The following is a 26,209-nucleotide window of genomic DNA, read 5'->3' as shown; positions in this document are numbered from 1 at the left end:
ATTCTAACAGCACATCCTGATACGTGTACTAGAGTTTATGTGTCTTAAATGCCCTTTTACAGGATAATTAATATATAAATTCCTGTTGCTTCTATCAAAAATATAGAAGAGTTCATATTTTTGCCTTCTCATCTTTTGAGCAAATGACCTGGCCCCTTGTATTTTCTAACCTTCTTGCATTAGGCCAGTTTTTATGGTGGAATGCAAAGCAAAAGCTATTTGAGGTCGATAGATCTTCCTTATTTGTCAAGGGCCTCGGGACATTTGAAAATATATATGTTTGATGTTTTAGAGAAGGAGGGATGACAGGAGAATACCACAATCACTGAGAAGTGACAGGTGCTTGGGGATAGGATGTTTAATATACGAACCAAGAAAGGCTGGAACCTAGGTATAGGGGTCTGGGTGTTGGCAAGTGTTTCAATGTCCCTAGTGAGGATGGAAACAAGGAATATATGGGTAAATACAACAGACACCTCTCACTATTAACCAGAGCGGACACAGGCAGGTTGTCTGAGGAGTCTCTCTACTGCTTTGGTGCTGACAAAGTATCTTGGTACCACAATAGGGAGGGGAGATCCCCAAAATGATTGAGAATTACTTTTCTGCCAGCCAACTGGGATGAGCATACAGATTAAATTTGAGATTGAGATTGAACTAGATGCACTTTAAATAAAACTATTAAATTATATATTTAATAATTAAATTATTAAGTAATAATTAAAACTATTTTTTAGCTCTTGGTTTATGAACAAAGATTCATCACAGTTACACACTTACTTATTTTTTGTACTAGCCTTTGGAAGTATGTCTTTGGGTATTATTTTCCTCCTTCAACTAATGTAGAAACGAGATCAGAGATGACTCAGCTAAGGCCACACAGTTGATAAGGGGCCACACAGTGCCTAGAAATTCTGACTCCTAGTTCTTGTTCACTATACTGTGGCCTAAAGCACACCAATAGAAAAGAAAAACATGTTCTTCAGTCAGGGCTGTGAGCATTGGTGGACATGTGGTAGCTATCATTCTGTATGCTACACTCAATCAGTGCTATTAGGCAGACTGAAATATCTGTTACTGCTAGGAAAATGTTAGGATACTTTGCTATTGATAAAAAGTGATGGTTCTAATGCTACAACACTATTACCTTTGTGAGGTACTGGAGGCATCTAAGGAATAATTGGTATTATTGTTGCAGCCATCATCCTATATATCTAGCTCACCTTCAAGACAAGGACCATGTTGGACAAGCTCAACCCTGCATCCCCAGAATGTAGGACAATGCCTGCTTCATTACAGGTGTTTAGTAAACATTTCCTAAAAAGAATTTAAGGATAAGTAAATTATTCCAACAGTTGAGAATAGAGTCCTAAGAAGAGGCTAGAAACTAGAAATATATACAGAAGCAACTTGACTGCACCTGAGAGTGGAAAAATTCTTTTAAAGTAGCCAATAGATCTGTTTCAAAGAAAGAGTGCCCAGTAATATTAACTGAATTGAGGACACACATGGGTTCTAGGTAAGCTTTGTGAGTCAAACATTCTAAGGCCATTAAGACCGGAAGGGTAGTTCTGAGTGACTTGGAAGGGGATACCTGAGAGGTCTTTGAAATATTTCTACTAAATATTTGAAATATATTAATATATAACATATATTAAATATATATTATAAATATACATTTGTACTTTATACAGATATTAAATATATATAACTCTACTGAATATTCTATTGCTCATCTGGAATTTACTTCTTCTATAAACTGTCTCTCCACTTGGCTATAATATTCATGGCCCCAATTCCTTCATCTCTAAAAGCATCATTGAATATTGGAATTTCATTAGACTTTAGATGCAACGGAAAGTGGTACATCCTAGTGCAGAAAAATAAATTAAAACAGAATATTAGACATCTCACATCCTTTGCTTTCCATTATTAAAAATCTTTTTGCTACTGAGTAGTTTGCCTGCTTTCTCAACTACGATGTAAATATTCATTGTAGCTGTGGTTGTGTCAGTCAGCCGCCTTTCATAAATATCCCAGCTAAGCCACTCAACTCTTAGAACCTTGACTCAGCACTTCATTTCTCCACTCACACTATCCTTTGCTCCTCCATCGGTTCCACTGTGGCTCCCAAACGGGCTCCTGACATCAAACCCTGAAATTTTGCTACCAATTCTAATACTACCTCAAATGATAGTAACAAATAATAATGCTGATAATAAGGGTTTTTTCCTGAATGTCATTAATTCCTCACAACAAACCTGTAATATAGGTATCATTCTACCAGTGAAGATAGAGATTATCAAGTGACATAACTGGAGATGACAGGGTTGGAATTAGAACCCAGGTCTGACATACTCTCGAGTCCATCTCAATCCTAAATTATCTATACCAGTAGCCTTGGGCTTACTGAAAAAGTCTGTCCTTTAAAGGAAAAAACCACCCTGAGAAGAGAATGAAACAATCCCCAGAAAAAGGTCAGGATGATGGTCTCTCTACCTGGCAGAAATGAATAGTTGCATCCCCAAAATATGACTGCTTCAGTTCAACCTTGTTAGGGGAAAGTCAGTCCTATGTTTTCCTACATTACTTTATTCTCTGCTCTAGGCTTATATACTTTTATTTGGACTTATTGTCTTATTTGGTTAATTTTGTCGTTTTGTTTAGTAAATTTTGCTCGGGTTCCCAGAGGCCCTGAAACACACTGTGCCAAAAAATAAACATTATTAAAATGACAGCTATTAATGTAAACATTGCCAAGGGATAATTTGTAAGGGTGAAAGAAAAGCCAAATGTTGACTAGGGTATGGTTGCCAAAGACACAACATCATTACTGCTATCTTTCTTTTAAGTCCCTCTTCTGTGTTCTTTAGGAGAGCAAGTTAGGAGAGTCTTGTAAGATAGTTCTGGGAAGGGATATTTCACATCAAGTGCTCACAAATGGCTAGAGGCACAAATACAAATGCATAACTTGCTGCAACTGTGGGAGCTTATCATTTCAGGTGTGAAATTATAAATTAATGCATCCCACAGTTATGTCAACAGACATTTTAGCTATATTGTCAGGCAGAGAGCAGAAGGGCTCAATTGCCAACAAACTACTTTTGAAATGTTCATTTATGTAGAAACCTGGATCATGACCCAGGACGTACCTTTGGAAAATGAATATCTCTTTTTACATGTCCTTCCTCATCTTTATCAATAAAGATCTTCCTCATCTTTACCGATAAAGATGAGGAAAGACATGTAAAAAAACCAAAGGGTTTAGACCTTTGATGTTTGCAGAAAAAAAAAATGAAACAAATATGTAGTAGCTTCACATAAGCATGAAAGAGGATTGTACAGGAGGCATGTAGGATCTTTCATAGTTCCGTTCCTTCCCTAGAAGCAGAACTTCAGGGAGGACAAAGAAAGAAAAAGAAGAAGAACTGCCTATTGGTAGTTACACTCTGCCTTGTTTCTTTCTCTTTTTTATGATGATTGAAGAGTGTATGGATGGAGCTAGGAAGAAGAGGGGGCACATGAGAAACGAAGCAAGAGAATGGTTTTGGAAAGGTTTAGGCATCCTTAAAATGTAGAGGAAAAATTAAAGGCTCAAGAGAGAACATAAGACGTTCCATCATTGACACTTTAAACACTACCTAGAGAGTCTTCCTCAAATATTAAGAGATGTTTCCCATCTTGGACCTGATCTTGTCATTTCCTAAAAATATACTCACGAGCTGAAGGAGAAATTAACTTTGGCTTAACACCAAAATCCCTGTGGGGTTTAGCAAACCTGTGGATGCCCAAACCCACAGCAAAGGTCTGCCATGAACTTGGCAAGTGACACTGATGCCTCGTATGTACACCAGTCACATGAGTATCTTGTTGAAAAGGCAGATTACGCTTCAGTTTGTGGTAGAACCCGAGATTCTGCATTTCTAGCAGACTCGTAGATGATGTTAATGTTGCTGTTCCCCGGACACAGTTTGGACGGCAATGATTTAAAGAATCCGCTTTAAAGTCAAACTATCTGAATGTGAAACCTGTGTTGAAGAATATCAACATACGTCTCTCCTTGTAATTTTGGCCCTTTGGCTCCGACTAATAACAATTAAAAGGGATCATTTGACCACTGGAAGGAAACAGAGATTTTGGTGTTTGTAATAGTATCACCCACGCTTTGAATTTCAAGTTATGATGTTCTTTTAGGATAGACATGGCTGACTTTATAATGTTCAAAAACAACTTTGAAAAGATTTTATTGCTTCAAAATTATAATTCCCAATTTCCCCCACCAATGACAGCTTTTTTCCCAGCACACCACCATAACTATCTAAATGTATTTTACAGAATAGGTTTGGGGAGGCAAAGGCAACCTGTTCTGGAGATAAATCTTGCTCCTGGAATTTTCTTCTGTTCTAAAATAACTGATCATGATTTTTCTAAGTTCTGGGGTACATGTGCAGGATGTGCAGGTTTGTTACATAGGTAAACCTGCTCCATGGTGATCTGCTGCACTTATCAACCCATCACCTAGGTATTAAGTCATTCATGCGGCCAAGAAATACATGAAAAAAAAGCTCAACACTGATCGTTAGAGAAATGTAAATCAAACCACAATGAGATACCATCTAACGCCAGTCAGAATGGCAATTATTAAAAAGTCAAAAAACAACAAATGCTGGTAAGGTTGTGGCAATATAGAAATGCTTTTACACTGTTGGTGTGAATGCAAAATAACTGATCTTTATATGAGTAAAGCCTGAATTTCCTTATAGACAAAATAAAAATATTTTGATGTGATTTGAAAGCTAAATCATATTGTTAATGTAAAGCATTTACCTCACTGTCTAGCATACAACAAAAACTCAATAAATGGCTTGTTATAATATTCTGTGTAGCATTCCTTATCAATTAAAAAATTAATTTTAATTTTTGTGGGTGTTTACTAGGCATGGGGTACATGAGATGTTTTAATACAGGCATGCAATGCACAATAATCACATCATGAAGAATGAGGTATCCATCCCCTCAACTGTTTATCCTTTGTGTTACAAACAATCCGGTTATACTCTTTCATTATTTGAAAATAGGCAGAAGACAGGTGGTAACCATCAGATGGCTTGTGCAAAAGAAATAAGAAGCTTAAAGAAGAGCCCAGTTTTTTTCTAGTTCAGATGGTAAACTGAGTCTACTGTACACCCACCTACCTTCCCAAGGATCTTCCAATTCTCAAGAAGCTGGTCTCATGGTCCAAACTTGGAAGCACTCCCTGGATTTCTCTAATAGAAGGACTCAGAAGAGGAGCAGAGGACTTTTTAATCCAGTCAGCATGTATGATGGCTGAAAATTTGCTCCCTGTGCTTGAGAGATGGTTTTAGAAGTAACAAAAACAGGCTGGGTGCAGTGACTCATGGCTGTAATCCCAGCACTTTGGGAGGCGGAGGCAGGCAGAGCACTTGAGGTCCGAAGTTCGAGACCATTCTGGCCAGCATGGTGAAACCCCGTCTCTACTAACAATACAAAAAATTAGCCAGGCATGGTGGCACTCGCCTGTAGTCCCAGCTACTCAGGAGGCTGAGGCATGAGAATGGCGTAAACCCAGGAGGTGGAGCTTGCAGTGAGCCGAGATGGTGCCACTGCACTCTAGCCTGGGCGACAGAGTGAAACTCCATCTAAAAAAAAAAAAGAAAAGAAAAGAAAAAAAGAAACAATGAAAACAAACTTATATGGGGAAAAAAAGAAAGAAAAAGCCCTGAGTTTATAATACAGCCTGAAGCTATAGGACTTCTTCTTTGCCAACTCAGACTTGAGATAAAAATCAAACAATCTACAAAACACTCAGTTTTCATGAGTTCAATTAAAGCCATGGATGCCCAAATGTACAGACTATTCTGCTTTGTGCAGTGATCAGATTGCTCTTGTTCACATGTAATCTGTTTTTGCTACTTTTTCAACATTCAGCCAAATTCTTTACTTGTGTTCAAAATGCAGGAATTAATTTGATGCTGTACATATTTTCTCTTAGTTTTTTCAGTTAAGCACTCTGACTTATCTTTGCAGAAGAGGAGATTAATGTAAAAGAAATGATGAAACATTTGACTGATATTAGTTGCTGTCATTCTTCATTAAGTACCTCTGAGTCACCTTCTTAAAGCCCTGCAAACAGAATAGAATGGGCTATGATGATAGTCCATGTCCCATAATAATAAGAGGAAATGTAAATGGGAAAAGGCTTTTTTTTTTTTTTTTTTTTTTTTTTTTGGCCAGAACAAACAGAGCAATATGCACATCTCCATCTCTCAGCTTTCTGTAGTTTCTCCAGGGGCTCAGTCCAATTATTTATTTCATATTAATCACTGTGCAGTTCATGTGGAAACTTTCCACTTTTGGTTGTCAGGTAGACCAAAAGACACATATTTCTTTGGATACTCTACAATATCCAGGAAAATAAAAATAAGAATACCTTTTGTGTGTATTACACTTTATTCTTTTCAAAGTCGGTTTACATTTTAGCTCCTTTGACTCTCAAGAAATCTCTTAAATGCTCAAGCCATGTGCACACCTTAGTAACTAGTGTTCCACTTTGTACCTAATAGGTAATCAAAACAATAAAAGAAATGAAGCACAGGGATGCAGGATGGAAGAAGACAGAAATACGTAATGGCAACAGTTAGATGAGTTCCCATTTCTCTTGACAACTTGCTTCAATGCTAAGAGATACTCAGACTTCAATAGCTTATAAAAGATTTAATTGAATCACTCTGATCCAGTGAACTACAAGTAAGGGTATGTGCTAAAAGGCCACATCAATAATAAATTGAAAATATTTATAGCATTTGTATTTTCAGACAATATTGCCTTCAGATTTTTTGTAAAGCAATCAAATAACACAAGTTAATTTAGTAACTGGTTTTCTCATTATTTGGAGAACTGTTTTAGGTCAATGTACCTCAACCTATAATTTTAAAAATGCATTAAAAGGATAATGTGTATTGGTTCTTCCTCAGATTTATACATGAATGTAATATTTTAGAGAAATGATTTTTGCTTTAGAAGTTGATAATTTAGATTCAATCCCCTTTGAAGCATATATGGATATGACTTCCTCAGGCATTCCTTTCATAGAATTGCTAACCATTCTTTTAGTAATGTTTTCATGTGTATTGTATTTTTAGAAGAGCTATGCTCTTATATTAGAGTTACCAATCACTTTCTCCAGTACCATATAGCCTCGTTTCAGAATCTGTATGTGCCATTAAATATCCTATGCAATATGATAGATGAACCCAATCTCTCTGGACATAGGTGATTAGAATAGAGTGGACCTTGACTAGATTATCTGTCCCATGTTTTTAAAATAGTGCCTATAACACCGAGTAAGTTGTTTTTAAAAGATAGGTTCAGAGCTGAGGCTACCCCTTTTGAGCAGCCACAGTTGGCCATGAGTAAAGAGATGAGTTGAGAGAGGAGAGCGAAGGGGAGGGTAGAATTAAAAGAAGATGGGGTAAATCCCACTTACTATTTCCTACTTGATTAACACATTAAAAGGAGGATAATCCATTTAATGCATTGTTTAATTCTATTTGCTAGTATTTTGTCGATAAATGTTGCATCTAAGTTCATCAGGGAAATTGTCCTGTAATTTTCTTTTTTTATATTTTTACTATCTGGTTTTTGTATCAGGGTAGTGCTGGCCTTGTAAAACGAATTAGAAAGTAATATTTCCTCTTCAACTTTTTGTATTAGGTTTGCGCAAAAGTAATTGCAATTTTTGTCATTACTTTCAATGGCAAAAACTGCAATTAATTCTGCCCCTACCTAATAACAATTTGAGGAGGATTGGTATTTGGGTTCTTTCAATGTTTGGTAGAATTCAGTTGTGAAGTCATCAGGTCCTTGGCTTTCCTTTAATGGCAGACTTTTATCACTGACTCAATCTCCTTCCTCTATTGATCTATTCAGATGATCTGTTTCTTCATGATTCAGTCTTGATAGGTTTTGTGTGCCTAGGAATTCACCCATTTCTTTTAGGTTGTGTAGATGTCCTTAGAAAGAAACCATATTAATAGAATTATAGAGTTGGGGGTTGAAAAACTTTACTGAATCAAATATAATGCCCTATCTAATTCTGTAAATCCTTTTATGCCAACTAGAATCATTCAGTACAACCTGACAGCTTGAAGTTTATTTTTTTAACTACAATATGTTTTAGAATATAAAGCAAGTCTGAGGTTTTCATCTGAGTAATAGAATAGATTATAGACTTTGGAAGGAGACAGACTGAGCTTGAGCCTTGGTGCCACCACTTACTGCTGTTTTGTTTTGAGGAATTTACTTAGTCTACCTCAGTCTGGATTTCTTCATCTAAAAACTGAGTTAATGACAGTTTCAGCTTCTTAAAGTTGTCATAAGAAATGCATGAGGAAATAAATATGATGTTCTAACAAATAATAAGTGGCAAATAGCTGCTGCTTTTTTGGAGAGAGGAAAATGGTTGGAGATCTTCTATATAGGATATAAACCTATAGAATCTGAAGCATCATGATGTCACCATACATACAGCAATCTGTGGCTCACAAAGCACTTTCATGGTGTATTATAATATTTCTGTCTCTTCATTCACTTACTTAGCTTTTCACAAACATCTGTTAGATGCCTGCCATATGCCTGATTCTAAGCTACTCACTGAGGGAGAATTCAGTTATGGAAATAATACAGATAGTCTCTGCCCTCCTGCAGCATACAGGCCCTCTGATACAGATTTGGCCAGTTTTCTTTTTTATTTTCTTTATTTTTAAGATGAAGAAAATGAGGGCTAGAGCATTTAAGTAACTTGTCCAAAATCACAACAGTTGGAGAGGGTGATGCCAGCATTGAATTCCCAGTCTGATTCTAGGGATAGAGGAAGAATTGTTCTCTTTAGGTCTGTGGAGGATTCTCTGCTTTTAGAACTGAGATGCCTTAGACAGAATTAGAATAAGTTATGGTTCTACTGAATATATTTTTACTGATTTAGTTTTATTTGCCTCAGGGCTAAAGCCAAGCTGGAGCTATGATTCATAAGCCTCATTTTCCATATGTTTGACTTGGGATTTTCTCTAGACAGCAGTTGATTAGCCACTCTTGTGATTTTTAGCTCACTGTTGATAACTTGACCCAATTTCAATTGATTTCTATTAGCTTTAAGCTCTCTAGAGAAAGAAGCAGAACTCCATTGAGAGACTCCAATGCAGCCAAACATTCTTAGCTTCAACCAAACCAGCCATCTCCATGTGCGAAGCCTGCTGTCAATGCTGCCTGCAGGCTGCTTTAGATGTGAAGACCCCCTAGTTCTTCAACAAATACCCAATAGTTGATTAACATATTAAAAGGTGGATGATCCTTTTAATTGTGTTGTTGAAAGGAGTGATAAGTTTCCAAATCTCGTACTGCTATAGATCTAATGATAACAAAGTTCTGGATTATAGTTTTACCATGCAAATGTAGGTGAACTTTCTAGCATTTATATCATTTTTTTCTGGCTTGTCACAATGGTTCATGCCTGTACTCCCAGCACTTTGGGAGGCCATAGGGGGAGGATTACTTGAGGTCAGGAGTTCAAGACCAATCTGATCTATGTAGGGAGACCCCTATCTCTATAAAAAATTAAACCATTAGCTGGGCATGATGGTGCATGCCTGTAGTCCTAGCTACCTCTGGAGTCTGAGGCAGGAGGACTGCTTAAGCCCAGGAGACTGAGGCTGCAGTGGACCATGATTGTGCCACTGTACTCCAGCCTGGGTAACAGAGAGAGACTGTGTCCCTAAAAGAACAAAAAACAAAGGCAAAAACAGAATGCTTCTCTGCTTAATGCCCTCGGCAGATCCCTACTGCAAATGGAGAAAATCTAACTTCCTTAGCATAGATCTAAGATTTTCATGACCTGGACTTCACACTCTTTTAGAGCCTCATTTTTCATTAATTTCCCCACATTTTCTATGGTTCAAAACAACCCAAATTTCTATGATCCTGCATCCTCAGACATGTTCTGGTGTCTCACATTTCTCCACCTAAATTGTTTATGTCTGTAAACATTGTCTTTCTGTTATTATTATTATTTTTACTAGTACATGCTATGGCTTCTTTATATGCAATCTTCAATGAAAGAATGAGATCCAAAGCATTTATTTAGGAAGAATATCAATAGATGCCAAATGTCATAAGCTCATCTCCTCTCACCTCATTTTTATTTAATTGGCATGTACCTGTTTTAATGCAAACAAATAGAATGCTATTTATAAGAAAGGCAGGTTATTGTAAAAGAAAATCAATGTGAGGTCAGATTCGGTGGCAAAATGGGAAATTTACCAGGTTGAACTGGTTGGCATATTCTGCTTCAAATTGTGCTGCCTAGTGTGACTCTGATGGAATTTGGCAAGATTGATGAGCATCCAGGATAGGTAAGTGAAGGCCACCGTAGTAAGAGTTATTAGATATCTAAGGTGTGAACTAAATGAGTGTTGGGTTTTGGGGACACCCAAACAGCTTCCCACCTCTAACCAAAACCTCTAACCAAATTGTGCTTTTTTGTACAACATATCTGAAGTGGGGAGAAATTTACATCCTATATCAACTACTTTTGACAATACTTCTAAGAACAATACAATTTCTCTTGGAATAGTGTAATTGCAGGACGGTTTGCATCAAGGACATCTCAAATTTAATCTACTGGAATCTAAAGCATAATTAGAACAGAAACGAGAGTTTATGACACTGTGCTGCAATGAGTGATCTTAAGGTAAATCTTATAAATACAGATTCCCAATAAGCTACAAATATTCATCAAGCATCCAGAAACATACATATTTTAGTGTTCATTTGCAGTGATCTAGTCTTTGAGAGAAAAGATGCTTTGCAAATCTGTCAACCATGTCCCCTTAAAACCTCTTTAAAATAATTATATTCAGCATTTAAAACTATTCACATTGAAATGTGTAAACTGAAAAGCATTTTGATTAATGAGACTATTATGTAGACAACTGCAGTAAATTTAATAATCTCAGATGCTTTAATAGGATAAGATGTTGGCTGCATTAGCATTTATTCTTTTTTTCATCTTTCTTAAAATGACCATCCTTTTCTGTTCAAAGTCTACAAGACAGGTATAAATATTTCAAAGTTAATACTACATTAGATTATCTTACTTCCCAGCTAACTCAATATTCAAGGTAGAAAGAAACAATACTTCACCAACAAATACTAAGCATCAGCATAAGGTAATTGTAAGAATTTTAAAGAAAAGAGTAGAACTTAATGAGTTGGCTCTAGAAGCAGATGGCCAGTATTGAAATCCTGCTCTGGAACATACTAAGGGCAATCTTGGGAAGCTTACTTAATTTCACCGACACTCCATTTCTTCATCTTTAAAATAAGGAGATAATAATGGTGCCTACCCCATAGAGTTGTTGTAAGGATTTAGTAAGTTAATCCTCAACATGTAAAAGCTGGGAAGAGTGACTGGCACATAGTAATTGCTTGCTAAATAACAGCTATTATTATTATGACCCAAAACAAAAGCAGAATTGTTTTATTGTTTGGAGAAACATAAATAAGTTTTTGGCAGTGGGAAAAATCATATATGAGACATAGTATTTTTCAGAACCTGAGATACAGATTACCTGTGTTTAAATACCACTGTGTTTTCCCTGTATTACTACTATGGCTTTATAACTGATACTGCAGTCTTACCTCTCCCTAAGCCACTCTACAGAGGCACTCAAGCAGAGTGGTCCTTCCTAACGTAGGTCTGTTTAGATCTGTTTCTTTAGATGACTCCAGCTTCCTTTCCCCCTCACTATGTCACAGTTATCGTTTTCTAATGGGAACACACTCTGATCCACTCCCATCACCCCTCCCCTTCAACTCCTGCTCCATACAGTTACACAAATTCATCTAGACAACGCAAATCTGTTATTTGGGTCCAAACCTCACAACTTGTCCCGAAACTCTTCTCTGATCCTTTTAAGATTTGGCTACAGGAACCTTCATCTGTGCCCTGTGGCACTTGGGGCATCTCTGAATAAAGCTAGATCACTGACATATCATATGATAATATTGAGTTCACTTTCCTAGCTAAACTCTAAACAATGAGGGGCAACAAAATTGAGCATACTGTAAATAATCATGTTTTATTTTCAATTGAAAGTTCAATGGAATATTTTTAAAAGAAAGATGTCATATTATTAATATTTGCTTAATATCTATGTTTTAAAATGACCTACCTAATGGTTTTATAATGGAGTATAAAAGAGTAGTGTAACACAGACATAAAATATGGCTCATCAACATACAGCTCAAACCCAATGTTCTCAATTAATTTTTCACCACATCCCCCTTAATCATTAAGACCTAACCACTCTGAATACTACGTAGTCCTCTGATACTAACATGCCCTTCTATATGTGAAAGCCTCTTAGCATTTACAGAAGATGCTCTTCTCCCCAGAATTCACTCTCCGTGTTTCTCTGCCTGATACAGAGACCTCCTCATCTACAAGCAGGTCAAATGTCTTCTGCCTAGCCAGATCTCAGAGCAAACCCTGCTTTCTCCTTACATACCTCTTTCCAAAAGAGTTATTCAGGACTCTATTAATATTAATCCATACTTGTGCTGTCTAATACTGTAGCCATTGGCATATGGAGCTAATTAAATTGAAATTAATAAACATTGAATAAAATTCATAATTCAATTACTCGGTCACAATAGCCACATTTCAAGTGTTCAGTAATCACAAGTGGCTAGTGGCTACCATATTGGACAGTGAAGAATATTTTCAAGTTCTATCAGAAAGTACTGGTCTATACCTTGTGCCTAGTAAATTGTCACATAATAGGCACTCAGTAATATGTCCATGATTGTTGAATAAATGATAAATGAATAGAAACAATTAGTATCTCTAATATAATCATTGAAGCTGTCAGAGTTTGGGGAGGAAACAAACTTCAACTTAGCCATTCAAGTGAAGAGAGTTTAAATAAAGGATTTATTTCTGGGTTGTTGCATGGCAAAGGGAATAAACATGAGATGTTCAAGCAGTCAGAGAGAAGCAACGATGGAAGTCACTACAACTAAGAGAGTTGAAGGAACAAAGGATGAGGAAGTCCTGTTGCCCAGAACCTTGTGCGAGTTGACGCTGCAGAAAAACAGAGGACACTAGGAGAGTAATCACGGAGATGCACAGTCACTGCCAGAAAGTAGATGCTGGAGCAGGAAGAGAGGAAGGAAGAAAAACTCTGGTCCCTCTAATCTCTTGCCAGTGACTCATTGGCTAAACCCAACTTGAAGCCAGATAGTAAGTGGGAAATTTATTGATGTCACCCTCCCAGGGAACAGAGCAAGGAAAGGAAGGGTGAAGAATGAGTCTATGGGGTAGAGAAGTAAAGAATAACATTCTTATTCATTATACAGCTTCATTTATCTATTTGCATATCTTTGTCACCCTCTAGACCGGAAACTAAGAGAATGTGTCTGATTTACCCCTAGTGCATACCACAGTGAACAACACAGTGGGTATTCAATCATTCATGTTGAATAAATGAAGTAATCTTAATCCTTCCTATATCGGGTGGATGTCTTCAGAAGTTGGGGTTGCAATTTGTGTGGATTGCTTGTCTTCATATTATTATGGTAAATACATGGACTTCAAATCTTGGAATTATTTGACAAAATAAAAATACTCATATATATTTTAACCATTGAAGCCTTGCTTTCGGGTTTTGACACGATTGTCAATATATCCTCTGGCAGGCTTAGCAAATATGTCTTTTTCATTTTCCTTGGCATACATCTTATCCTGATATCATAAGCAACTGACAACTCAGTCCTCAACAGAAAAGTGTGATCAAACACTCAACAAAAGCAACACTTTCGTGAACAATAGGCATGATATGCTATCAGATCTCCTGGTAGAATTTCTGAGAAAATGGATTGAGTCAAAAAGGAGCACCAGACCATGAAAATGGCTTAAAAACAACATAACAGAAAACCTGGGTAACAAATGCAGAGGACTGGGTGATGTTTCATGGATCAACAAAAATATATTTCATTTTGGCTTTATTTTCTGTTTGGCAGAATGTCAAACATGAAGCAGAACTCCATATAATTACCAATATGCTGTCATCACACTTAAGTTACTTTTATATAATCTTAAAGAACTCAAGTTCTGCCTTCTATCAATTTTAACTTATGTGATATCTTAGCACAATTCCCATTACATAATCAGACTCTTTCACACCATCTATGTCAAGCTTCCATAATTTCCATAATTCAATTTGAGGTACTAGTTTGAGAGAGATAAGAATTTCCACCTTTCTCACTGATGATGTTAATAAGGGCTCTGATCTGATGGTCACAAGCCTAGAGGCCTGTTATTTAATTGGGTTTTCTGTTCAATTTCCAGGGAGTGAATGGAGCCATCCTGTCCCAAAAAGAATGTTCTATCGAGTTTAAGGTAAGAGCAAAAATTTGAACTTTTCTGAAATTCTTTTAAACAAACTGTTGTATTTGTGGGTTAAGTACTAACTCAATCCTCTCGAGTTATTCTGTATTATCTAAGAATGTCCACGTACCATGGCATAACTGAGAAAATGATTCTGGAGACAGACTGCCTAGGTTCAAAACCTGTCTCTGCCACTTACTGCTGTGAAGCAATGGTAAGCCCCTTACCTACCTGAGTTTCACTTTCCTCATTAGTAAAACGAGGATAATAGTAGTACCATTAAGTAATTTCAAGGCATTTAGCCTAGGTCCTACAACAATGAGAGTCAGGTGGCCTGGCAAAACTCCAACAGGCCTGTGCACCAGGAATGCACACAGGGATGAAGCCACAGAAGTCCATGCCATTTTCAGCCAGGAGGAGCCTGGCTCTTCCTCCTCCCGTGTGGAAACTGGGATTCAAACTGCAAGGTGGGAAGCTCTCTAGCAGGGATTCTGGCTTTGCGGAGAGTCCCCGTTTCCCTTTTTTCCCCTTTTCACTCAGTAAAACGCTGCTTTACTCACCCTTCAAACCATCCACAAGCCTAAACTTTTGTGTTTATGGGACAAGGACCCCATCTTTAGCTGAATTAAGGAAAAGTCCTGCAACAACAGTGTTCCATAAATGTTAGATATTACTCTTTTTTTTTTAATTTCTAACTACTGGAAAAAACCAAACAAACCAAAAAAAGCAAGTCAATAGTCCCTTTAACTTAAGAGCTTCTATCTCTCCTTCCACTTTCAGCCCATGTGATCAAGCAGATGTGCCCAGGAGAAACATTCCATAAACAAACAATTTGCATAAAATCATCTGTGCCTCTTCAAACTTGTACAGATACTCAGTTTGGTCTCTATTCAAATTTCAAGCTCAAGTTCCTGCCAATTTTATGTTATCAAAACAGGCTTGCTCATCTTAGAAACTTCATAAAATGATCTGTTGCTTAAAGATTGCTCACCCTTGCAGGGAAATATCAAAACTTAATCCCAAATCAAAGGTACAGAAAGTGGTTCTATTTTGCGTTTGGAAGTCTGAGTAAGGAAGGCAATTCGGGGTTTGTCATACTTCAGTAATTGGTGGTAAAACTAGCCACAACACTTATCCAGTCACTGACTTGGCTCCTCAATATGGCAGATATACGGCAGAATAAGAAACAAACTCAGCTTCCTGGGATCCAAGCAACAACAGATGCTCTTCATTTGAATTATTCCTGAACATCGCCTCCTGAATTTATCATCTCTATTCATTCTCTACCTCACATGAAATTCTAATTTGCACTGGAAATCTCACTGGAAACCATGCTGCTCTGCATGAGATTGGCTATTTTGTTGCCTTTCATTGAAGTGATAATGATTCAATATACGTAACAGGCAAACCCTCTCTGAGTCACTGCACTGTTGCAGCAGTCAATTCCACTCTTCTCATTCCAAAAGAGAGATGAATATGACATTCATAGTTTATTGTTCCATTAGGACTTGAGAAATGAGCCATAATAACATTAATAAAGATAGATGAGCATCTAAAACATTTTACCACAATCAGATATTTTAATTTCATAAGTTAACCAAGAATATATGCCATCCTAGTGAAATTTGTTTTGAAGTCTTGTCTAGACTTTGATATCTTCTGTACTTTTTGAAGTCATTTAAAGGTTTTTTTAGCTTTTGTTATTAAAGGCATACGATTCTAAAAGACCCTGGGGTCCAGTTTGTAATGAAAAGAGCCATGAAAGGGAAATGATGAGAGAAAGACTCTCAAATGCAAAAGTGAAACAACATGGCAGGTTGAAAAAAATGAAATGTGTTTTCATTTGCGGGGTTTTAATCAATGCATTTCTTTGGCATATTTTCGCTGCAAGCAAATTTTGAAATGGGTTATTTGCATATAGGTTGAGGTCTATAAAATATTATCTTACATAGCAAAGTTGGAATAGTTTCTACTAGCAGATCGTAACTTAATAAGAATGGGACCATGGGTCAAGGAATTCTATAGATTCTTATTGCGTGATGCCATGAAACATGCACAAGATTAAAAATTCAGAAACATGAATGCAAATCCCATAGGTTCTAGGATCTCAGAAAAGTCTCTGGATGTCCATTCATTCAGTGAATAAGCATTAAGTACCTTCTTTGTATGAAACATTGGTCTTGAAGAGTTGAATGGAAGAATGAATGGGACATAGAAACTGCAATCACAATTTCCTTGAGAAAACTGATAAGCATGATAACTTTTGTGTGATGTAATACACCCTGTGTGTGGGCATCCTTCGAGCTGTTCACAGTTTCCTTCCAGGCAGATTGCACTTCCCACCCCCTGAGAAAATAGATGTGTCCATATGACTTGCTTTAACCAAGGAAAAATGAGCAAAAGTGACTTATTCTGGCAAGGAGACTTAAGTGCCAGTTTATGATTTCCTATGTTCCTTTCTCTCTGATATGCAATCATGGAAGTACTTGTCAAGATAGAATTTTCATCACCCTTAGTCTTTTCTGACCTAAACACTTCCCAAAAAGATCTGCCTCCCAACACAGTTGCACTGGGGATTAAGTTTCCAATACATAAATTTTAGAAGGCACAGATTCAAACTATAGACGATAGAAAGACATATATATGTGTATCCATATATTTATTTGCAAATTATTATTTTTTTCTGAACTATTTGAGAGTAAGTTGGAAACACGATCTTCCTTTACACTTTTGCTTCACACACTAAGAATGATGACTTCCTCTTACATAACCTGAGTACAGTTATAAAACTGTATACTAACAAAATACCATTTTCTAGTTCATAGGCCACATCTAACAGTTTTCAGTTGCTCCAACAGTGACCTTCAAAGCTATTTTTCTGCTGGCCCAGGATCAAATTTAGGATCACACATTGCATTTAGTTGTCATGTCTTTTTTAATCTAGAAGCGTTTCTTAGCCTTTCTCAGTGTTCCTTGGCCTTGGTATTTTTGAAGAGAATATGCAGGTTATCTTGCAGACTGTCTCTCAATTTGAGTTTGTCTGATATTTTCTCACAATTGGATGCAAGTTATCCATTTTCATTAGGAATGCCATCAAAGTGATGTTGTGTCCTTCTTAATGCATCACATCAAAGTTACATGATATTGGTTTTCTAACATTGGCATAAGCTTTGAACATTTGCTTCTGGTAGTATTTGTTGAATTTCAGCACTGTGGGGAAATATTATGGAATTAAGTAAATATCTTGTTCCCTGACGAATTTCTGCCACTAGTTTTAGTGTGCATTAATAATTGTCTAACTCCATCTGTCCATCTATGTTTATTAGTTGGTATTTAACTGTGAGAAACTTGCCTTCTTCCCCTTTATGTGTGTGTGTGTGTGTGTGTATACATATATATATATATATGCATTTATTTATTCACTCTTTCATTTGTATTCAATAGGCTATATTCCATTACTACCATTATTTATTTTGATGCTCAAATCATCCCAAATTTAGTCAATGGGACTCCCTTCAGCTGGCTTCTGTGTTTTTCTGGTCCATCATAATTTTACCATGTCCTTACTTGCTAGCAAACAATATATCATAGGTTCATCTTGTACTTATTCTGCCCTAGCTCTAGAATCAGACTTTTATCCAGGATTCTTAGTTCATTTTAGTGGAGAAGTATATTTAGAAACTAAGGTTTAAGTATACTATGTCCTGATTGCTTTTGAGACATCATGAAAACATACTCTGCAAGATTTTAATCTTCTGAAAGTAAGATTTCTTCTTTGGGTAATAATAGAGAAACTGGGACTATGCTTGCCCTGCTTTCACAAATGACTAGAAAAATGAAAAATATATATATATATAAAGCAATTATTTTTCAACACTGGACAACAACCAATACGGGACTCAGATCCCTGAGAGAGGTAAAACCCACAAGATGAGACCTTCATCATTTTGGCTTCTTTGAAGATCCTTGCCATATGTTGGTATAGAAAGAGGAATTGCAGGCAAAGCCCAGCAGTTTTGTTAAGTAAAGAAGACACAGGGGCCAGGCGCAGTGGCTCACGCCTGAAATCCCAAGCACTTTGGGAGGCCAAGGTGGGCTGATCACCTGAGGTCGGGAGTTTGAGATCAGCTTGAACAACATGGAGAAACCTTGTCTCTACTAAAAATACAAAATTAGCCAGGCGTGGTGGGGCATGCCTGTAATCCCAGCTACTAGGGAAGCTGAGGCAGGAGAATCTCTTGAACCCAGGAGGTGGAGGTTGCTGTGAGCCGAGATCTCACCATTGCAGTCCAGCCTGGGCAACAAGAGAGAAACTCCATCTCAAAAAAAAAAAAAAAAAAAAAAAAGAGAGCGAGAGAAAAAAGAAAGAAGAAAAGAAAATGTAGATGAAAGTTCAGGGAAACCAATGTGGCTAGAATTGTGTGTCAAAGTTATAGACAAAAGGGCTACAGAATTCTATGTGGGGGTCTCCTCGAGAATGTTAAAAACTCAAGAAGATCAACAAATTTCAGGCATGATACACACAAATAAAACTATACCAGAACACTTCATAATCAATTTTCCTAAAAAAAGTCAGGAATCAAAAAATTTGAAATTAGCCAGAGGAACAAAAAGGGACAGTGCCTGAAGAATAATGAAGATAAGGAAATGACAGGCTTCTTATCGAAAAGTACGTGAGCCAGAAGACAATAGAAAAACACTGTAAAATCAAGAAAAAAAAAAAAAACCTGTCATCTTAGAATTTTAGATCTATCAATGTCCTTCAAAAATAAAGGCAAAATAAAATAAGTTTTCAGGAATAAAAGTCAAAACAATATCTCATATTCTTACCTGTACTATCATGGTAAAGAAAGTTTGTGGTGTCAAGTGAAAATGATACCAGATGGAAACTTTATCTGCATAAACGATTGAAGAACTCCAAAACATTGTACATGCACTTTTGCCTCACGTATATTTCGTTAAAATGTATTTCTAAGTTAACTGATTATTTAAGTAAAAAATAATACTAATGAGTTTGGCATTTATGTTATTGGTAGAAATAAACTGTATAACACCAATAGCACAAATGATAGAAAAGGAGAAATGGAAATATATCATTGAAAGATCTTTACATAGTAGTTATATTACTGAAAAGAAGAATATTATTTGGAGGTAGTATAATAATGTAGAGATGCATATTGTAAATTCTATAGAAACCTTAAAAGCCATCTAAAAAGTATGCATAAAAATCCAATGGTGAGGAATACTAGGAAAGATGGCAGAGAGGAGACAGAGCTGACATTCAGCTCCCACTTGGATGGACACAACAGCATGTGGAGACTCACAGTGTGGGCTTTCACTCCAGGAACCACCACAGAAGCGCACCAGAAAATCCAAAAGAATTAACAGATCTTTGGAAGAAGTGGCAGGCCACTGCAAATTCCTCAAGGCAGGTGAAAAACTCTGCTGCTGTCTTCAAAGCACCACCTCCTGGCTGGAGGCCGACCAACTCTGGACATTTCAGCAACTCATGACAGAATAACCGTGCTTCAAAGAAGGAGAAAACAAGAGGTAATTCCACATTCTGGCTAACCAGTGGTCCCAAGTCTGTCCACATGACAACTTCGCTGCTAGTGAACATTTGAGAAAGCCAGCACACTAAACATATATACAACCAAGGATGCCCCCACACAGTCTACTTCACTTCCCTGCCGTCTCCACAAGTGCAGGTGCTGGTATCCATGGCTTGGAGACCTGAAGACAGATTGCATCACAGGACTCTTTACAGACATTTCCCAGTACTAGCTCAGTGACTGGTAGCCTGGCTGGGTGGCTAGACCAGAAAGGCAATCACAATCCTGCATTCTGGCTCACAGGAAGCCCCATCCCTAGGTGAAGGGGGAGTGTGCCACATCAAGGGACCATCGTATGGGACAAAAGAATCTGAACAGCAGCTCTTGAGTTCCAGATTTTTTCACTGAAATAGTCTACTCAAATGAGAAGGAATCAGAAAAGTAATTCTGATGATACGACAAAACAAAGCTCTATAACACCCTGAAAAGACCACACTAGCTCCCTAGCAATGGATCCAAACCAAGAAGAAACCTCTGAATTGTCAGATAAAGAATTCAGAAGGTTGATTATTAAGCTACTCAAGTATATACCAGAGAAAGGTGAAACCAACATAAAGAAATTACAAAATATATACGATATGAATGAAAAATGCTTCAGAGAAATAGATATCATGAAGAAAAAACTAATCACAACTTCTGGAAATAAAAGACACACTTAAAGAAAAATGAACTGGAAAGTTCAATAATAGGATTGAATAAATAGAAGAAAGAACTTCAGAGCTAAAGACAAGGACTTCAAAGGCTTTCAAATGAAAGACAAGGCTTTCACATTAACCCAATCAGACAAATACAAAGAAAAAAGAATTTTAAAAAATGAACAAAGCCTCCAAAAAATTTGAGGTTATGTTAAATCGCCAAATGTAAGAATAATTGATTTTCCTGAGGAAGAAGAGAAATCTAATAATTTGAAAAACATATTTGAGAGAATAATCAAGGAAAACTTCCCTGGTCTTGCTAGATATCTAGACATCCAAATACAAGAAGCTAAAGGACACCCAGGAAATTCACTGCAAAAAAAATCATCACCTAGGCACATAGTCACCAGGTTATCTAAAGTCAAGATGAAGGAAAGAATCTTAAGAGCTATGAGGCAAAAGCAGCAGGTAACTTGTAAAGGAAAACCTATCAGATTAACAGCAGATTTCTAAGCAGAAATCCTACAAGCTAGAAGGGATTGGGGTTCTATCTTTAACCTCTTCAAACAAAATAATTTCCAGTCAAGAATTTTGTATCAAGCAAAATTAAGCTGTTAAGCTTCATAAATTAAGGAGAGATAAAATCTTTTTCAGACAAACACATGCTGAGAGAATTCACTACTACTAAGCCAGCACTACAAGAAATGCTAAAAGGAGATCTAAATCTTGAAACAAACCCTCAAAACACACCAAAATAGGACCTCCTTAAAGTATAAATCTCACAGGACCTATAAAACAATAACATAAGGACAAAATAACAAGGTATTCAGGCAACAACTAGCACAATGAATAAAACAGTACTTCGCATAGCAAAACTAAAATTGAATGTAAATGACCTAAATGCTCCATTTAAAAGATACACAATGGCAGAATAGATAAAAATCCACCAACCAATTATCTGCTGTGTTCAAGAGGCTAACCTAACACATACGGAGTGACATAAAATCAAGGCAAAAGAAGTGGGAAAAAATATTCTATGCAAATGGACACCAAAAGTGAGCAGAAGTAGCTACTCTTATATCAGACAAAACAGACTTTAAACATACAATAGTTAAAAAAGACAAAAATGGACTTACGTAATGATAAAAGGACTGGTCCAAAAGGAAAATATCACAATCCTAAATCTGTATGCACCTAACACTGGAGGTCCCGAATTTATAAAGCAATTATTACTAGACCTAAGATATCAGATAGACAGCAACACAATAATAGTGGGGGACTTCAATATTCTACTGACAGCACTAGACAGCTCATGAAGACAGAAAGTCAACAAAGAAACAATGGACTTAAACTATACCCTAGAACAAATGACCTTAACAGGTATTTAAAGAACATTTTACCCAACAACTGCAGAATATACATTCTACTCATCAGTATATGGAACATTCTCCAAGGTAGACCATATGATAGTTCACAAAACAAGTCTCAATAAATTTAAGAAAATCAAAATTATATCAAGTACCATCTCAGACTACATGGAATAAAATTGGAAATTAACTTCAAAAGCAACCCTCAAAACTATGCAAACACATGGAAACTAAATAATCTGCTCCTGAATGATCTTTGAGTCAACAATAAAATCTAGATGGAAATTTAAAAATTATTTGAACTGAATGATAATAGAGACACAACTTATCAAAACCTCTGGGACACACCAAAAGTGACGGTAAGAGGAAAGTTCATAGCCTTAAATGCCTACATCAAAAAGTCTGGAAGACTACAAATAGACGATTTAAGGTCACACCTCAAGGAACTAGAAAACAAGAATAAACCAAACCTAAACCCAGCAAAAAAATAAAAATTAAATTAAAAACAAACAAAGATCAGAACAGAACTAAATGAAATTGAAACAAACAAAAAGATAAAAAGCTGACTGGTTCTTTGAAAAAATAAACAAAATCGATAAACTATTAAGAAGATTAACCAAGAAAAGAAGATGCAAATAAAATCAATTAGAAATGGAATGGGAGATATTACAACCAAAACCACAGAAATACAAAAGATCAGTTAAGGCTACTATGAACACCTTTACACACACAAACTAGAAAATCTAGAGGAGATGGATAAATTCTTTGAAATATACAACTCTCCTAGACTAAATCAGAAAGAAATAGAAACTCTAAGCAGACCAATAATAAGTACCAAGATTGAAACAGTAATTTAAAAATTGCCAACAAAAAAAAAAAGAGTCCAGGATAAGATGGATTCACAGCTGATTTCTATCAGGCATTCAAAGAAGAGTTAGTACTAATCTTACTGATACTATTCCGAAAAATAAAAAGGGAAAATATTAGCTAACTGAATCCAATAGTATATCAAAAAGATAATACATCATGATCAAGTGGGTTTCATACCAGAGATGAAGAGATGGTTTAACTTACACAAGTCAATAAATATGAAACACATCACATAAACAATTAAAGAAAAAAATGTAGATTATCTTGATAAATGCAGAAAAGGCACTGGAGAGAATTCAGCATCTGTTTATGATTAAAATCCTCAGCAAAATCTGCATAGAAGAGACATACCTCAAGGTAATAAAAGCTATCTAGGACAAACCCAATGCCAATATTATACTGAATGGGAAAAAGTTGAAAGCATTCCCCCTGAGAACTGGAACAAGACAAGGATTCCCACTTTCACCACTTCTAATGAACATAATACTGGAAGCCCTAGTCAGAGCAATCAGACAAGAGAAACTAAAAAAAAGGGCATCCAAATTGGTAAACAGGAAGTCAAACTATCACTGTTTGCTTATGATATGATCATATACCTAGAAAGCCTTAAAGAATCACACAAAAAGTTCATAGATCTGATAAATAAATTTAGTAAAGTTTCTAGATACAAAATGAATGTACAGAAATCAGTAGCACTGATATACACCAACAGTGACCAAGCTGAGAATCAAATCAAGAACTCAACCCCTTTTACAACAGCAGAAACAAAAAATAAAATAAAATAAAATACTTAGGAATATACTTAACCAAGGAGGTAAAATATCTCTACAAGGAAAACAACAAAACACTGATGAAAGAAATCACAGATGATACAAACGAATGAAAACACCTTCCATGCTTGTGGGGTTGGATAGAATTAATATTGTAAAAAGAAATGTGGAAGCATCACATTGCCTGACTTTATATTACAAGGCTATCATTACTAAAACAGCATGGTACGGGTATAAAAACAGGCACATAGACTAATGCAACAGAACAGAAAACCCAGAAATAAAGCCAAATACAGCCAACAGATCCTCAACAAAACAAACAAAAATATAAAATGGGGAAAGGACACCCTATACAACAAATGGTGCTGGAGTAATTGGCAAGCCACAGGTAGAAGAATGAAGCTGGATCATCATCTCTTACCTTGAACAAAAATCAACTCAAGATGGATCAAAGACTTAAATCTAAGACCTGAAACCACAAAAATTCTATAACATAGGAAAAACTCTTCTAGACATTGGCTTAGGTAAAGAGTTTATGATCGAGAATCCAAAAGCAAATGCAACAAAAACAAAGATAAACAGATGGGACCTAATTAAACTAAACAGCTTCTGCATAGCAAAAGATAGAATCATCAGAGTAAAATGGACAACCCATAGAGGGGGAGAAAATATTTGAAACTATGCATCCTACAAAGAACTAATATCCAGCATCTATAAGAAACTCAAACAAATCAGCAAGAAAAAAAAATCCCATCAAAAAGTGGGCAAAGGACATGAATAGGCAATTCTCAAAAGAAGATATACAAATGGCCAACAAACATATGAAAAAATCCTCAAAATCACTATCAGATAAATGTAAATCAAAATCACAATGAGGTATCACCTTACTCCTGCAAGAGTGACCATAATTTAAAAATTAAAAAACAAACAAACAAACAAAAACAGATGTTGATGTGGATGTGGTGAAAATGGAACATTTTTACCATGTCGGTGGGAATGTAAATTAGTACAACCACTATGAAAAAGAGTATGCAGATTCCTTAAAGAACTAAAAGTAGAACTACCATTGTATCCAACAATCCCACTACTGGGTATCTACCCAGAGGAAAATAAATCATTATATGAAAAAGACTCTTGCACACACGTTTATAGCAGCACAATTCACAATTGCAAAAACATGGCACCAGCCTAAATACCCATCAACCAACGAGTGAATAAAAAAAATGTGGTACATATATACTAAGGAATACCACTCAGCCATACCAAGAAACAAAATAATGGCACTTGCGGCAACCTGAATGGAGTTGAAGACCATTATTCTAAGTGAAGTAGTTCAGGAATGGAAAACCAAATATTGTATCACACATAAGAGGGAGCTAAGCTATAAGGTTGCAAAGGCATAAGAATGATAGAATGGACTTTGGGGAGTTGGGGGGAAGAATGGGAGGGAGGTGAGAAATAAAAGACTACACACTGGGTACAGTGTACACTGTAAAATATGTGTAATTTTTTCCAAAGAAACATAATGTATCAATATTTGCTCATTAATTTTAGCAAATTTACCACAGTAATGTAAGATGTTAATAACAGGTTAAATTATGAAGTGGGGGATGAGGGGATAGAATGATATTGGAACTTTGTGTACTAGATGCTTAATTTTTATTTATTTATTTTCATTTTCATTTGTATTTTTTGAGACAGAGTCTCACTTTGTTGCCTAGGCTGGAGTGTGGTGTGGTGATCTTGGCTCATTGTAACCTCTGCCTCCCAGGTTCAAGCAATTCTCCTGCCTCAACCTCCCAAGTCGCTGGGACTGCAGGCATGTACCACCACACCCGGCTAATTTTTGTATTTTTAGTAGAGACGGGGTTTTGCCATGATGGCCAGGCTGGTCTCGAGCTCCTAACCTCAGGCGATCCACCCGCCTCGGCCTCCCAAAGTGCTGGGATTACAGGCATGAGCCACTGCACCCAGCCTATATATGCCCAATTTTTATTTCAATCTAAAACTCGCTAAAGGAATATATTAATTTAAAAAATAAAAAATAAATATTTCATAAAAGCTAAAAAATCCAATGGTGAAAATAAATTGTAATATGAAAAGCTGGCCAATTAATGTGAACAGGAAAGAAGGAAAAAAAGATTTTAAAAGAGCAAGATAATGAGTTTAAACCTAACAATATAATAATTGCATTATAAGTAAATAATTTGAACTCTCCAATTCCTTGCCACCATGACTGACTGCTTCTCTGTAATTTTATATACTTTCTTGTATGATTCCATCTACTCTTCTGGGTTAAATCCACTTGCATGATTGTAACACCCAGATCCTGAGTACTATCTCTAAAAGGAAGATTTAATTAGGTCATAGTCCTACTTAAAAACTATATGTTGTATTAATAAAGAGAGAAAAGTACATTTTATTACAGTCTCATGGAACCTCTAATAGCATATCATTGTTTATATTCACACTGCTAGAGCTTGATATACAA

The 26,209-nt window shown here is 36.3% G+C and overlaps 1 long non-coding RNA gene across 4 annotated transcripts in view; it reads left to right on the top strand.

The window, feature by feature from the left end:
• LOC105466938 (uncharacterized) overlaps nucleotides 1-26,209 on the top strand; it is a 109,801-nt gene that overhangs the window by 59,006 nt on the left and 24,586 nt on the right. For 2 of the 4 annotated variants that reach the window (XR_011624612.1, XR_011624609.1), the window contains exons 7-11: nucleotides 6,585-6,774; nucleotides 10,574-10,765; nucleotides 13,037-13,318; nucleotides 13,510-13,653; nucleotides 14,426-14,476. This is a non-coding gene — a long non-coding RNA (uncharacterized lncRNA). Of the gene's footprint in view, nucleotides 1-6,584; nucleotides 6,775-10,573; nucleotides 10,766-13,036; nucleotides 13,319-13,509; nucleotides 13,654-14,425; nucleotides 14,477-15,244; nucleotides 15,459-26,209 lie in introns of those variants that run through there. The other 2 variants (XR_011624611.1, XR_011624610.1) reach the window with 2 other exon arrangements.

The sequence above is a fragment of the Macaca nemestrina genome, chromosome 6 (genome assembly GCF_043159975.1).
Source record: "Macaca nemestrina isolate mMacNem1 chromosome 6, mMacNem.hap1, whole genome shotgun sequence".
In the NCBI taxonomy this organism is placed as follows: domain Eukaryota; kingdom Metazoa; phylum Chordata; class Mammalia; order Primates; family Cercopithecidae; genus Macaca; species Macaca nemestrina.
The sequence above is the reverse complement of the archived record's forward strand: the minus strand, read 5'-3'. Positions and strand labels throughout refer to the sequence as shown.